This window comes from Echinops telfairi, unplaced genomic scaffold, assembly GCF_000313985.2.
Source record: "Echinops telfairi isolate 266 unplaced genomic scaffold, ASM31398v2 ScPeMD7_2573;HRSCAF=3158, whole genome shotgun sequence".
In the NCBI taxonomy this organism is placed as follows: domain Eukaryota; kingdom Metazoa; phylum Chordata; class Mammalia; order Afrosoricida; family Tenrecidae; genus Echinops; species Echinops telfairi.
The window spans coordinates 1790684-1792210 of NW_022106471.1; the positions used below are offsets into that span (position 1 = coordinate 1790684).

Here is a 1527-nt window from a genome sequence, read left to right on the forward strand (position 1 = left end):
CTCAGGACCACAGGCTCGTGGGGAACCAAGGTCTATTGGCATACCATAGTTCTTAAAGACAATGTTCTCTAACCTACTTTGATAGTCTCAACTGGGGTCTTCAAAGCTCTTGTGCAGTTATCTAAGATGCAACCACTGGCCTCTCTTCATCCAGAGAGGACACACATGAAAAGATGTATATAAACTATTAGACCAAAGGACGAACGGAGCACATAAATGCCAGCCTCCGCAACCTTGAGACCAACAGAACTGGATGGTGCCCAGCTTCCAGTACCATGTACTCTGAAAGGATCACATTAGGAAGTCCTGGAGACAAGTATTCTGGCTCAGTAGTGACTGGCCAGACTCCCAGCACGGTGGCCCGTACTTACTCGTCAGGACTCCTAAGACCCAACATGAACCATCTGTAATTCTCTGTAGGGGAAGTATACTGTTTCTAGCCTTTAACTCTTATCTTTGTTCTATTCACAAAAAGTCACGAGTCTCTGATTTCAAAAGTACCCTACTTTAACGTAAAATAAGGATGCATGCTGTTGTCCAGAATTTTCTAATCAGATGCATGTCACTAGTTGACAGGCGGTTCATGTGGATTCTACTTTGGAAAAATAACTTGTTCTCTGGCTGGCAAATTACATTACGCACCCCCTTTCTCCTCCTTTTAATACCAGTTTTGTTTTGTTTTTTGTTTTTAAAAAAACTCTCGTGATTTGGATGGAAGTTTACAGAAAAAGGGACATTGCATTCAGCATTGTGGCCTTTTGTAACTATTGTAATGCTCACCATGGAATCCCACTCTTCCCACGTCCTCCACGCGTACTTCCCAGTGTGCTTCCAGCCTTCTGGGCGTTCTCCTGGGTAGCTTGCTGCCTTTTTGGTCCAAGGTGTGCATTCCCACTAGGCTTCTTGTTCGCCCCAAAGGTTTATGGTTCAGAGGCTCGGTTTTAAACAGCCCAAGTGATTGGGTTCACATTGCCTGAGGAGGTGAGACTGCACATCATAACAGGTTGATGGACCAGTAATCTGTGCTTGCCATTTGAACTAACTCTACTGTCCTTTTTGAAAATATATGGTTTCCTATGTAAGGGATTATGATTTTTGATACAGTGTCACCATTAACAGCCTACTATTCTAGACCAACTCCTATAGGACTTCCCGCAAGAGTGAACATATTTTATACCTGCAGTTTCATACTTCAAGTGCAGACTGAGGGAGGTAGTTTTTAATTTTCTTTCATTTTAAATAGCCACCAGGACTCTTGGCGACCCCATTTTTGCATAGGATGTTGGAAACTGTTTATAAAAAGGAGCTTCAAAAAGTTCACGGAAAAATTCCATTACCTTTTAATTCTATTTTCCATGATTGTTTTGCTTGAAGTCCTCTTGTCTAAGGAGCGCTGGTGCCATAGTGGCTATGACTGGACTGCTAATCCCAACCCAGATCGGAGGGTTAACCCCCCCGCCCGCCACTGCGAGGAGAGAAAAATGAGAAGCACGAGCCTTTCTGGTCCAGTAGATTTGCAGTCCCCCA

General features: G+C 43.7%; 1 protein-coding gene across 1 annotated transcript in view; it reads right to left on the minus strand.

The window, feature by feature from the left end:
- GMCL1 (germ cell-less 1, spermatogenesis associated) overlaps positions 1-1527 on the minus strand; it is a 29670-nt gene that overhangs the window by 2187 nt on the left and 25956 nt on the right. The gene's annotated exons all lie outside the window — the stretch shown is intronic.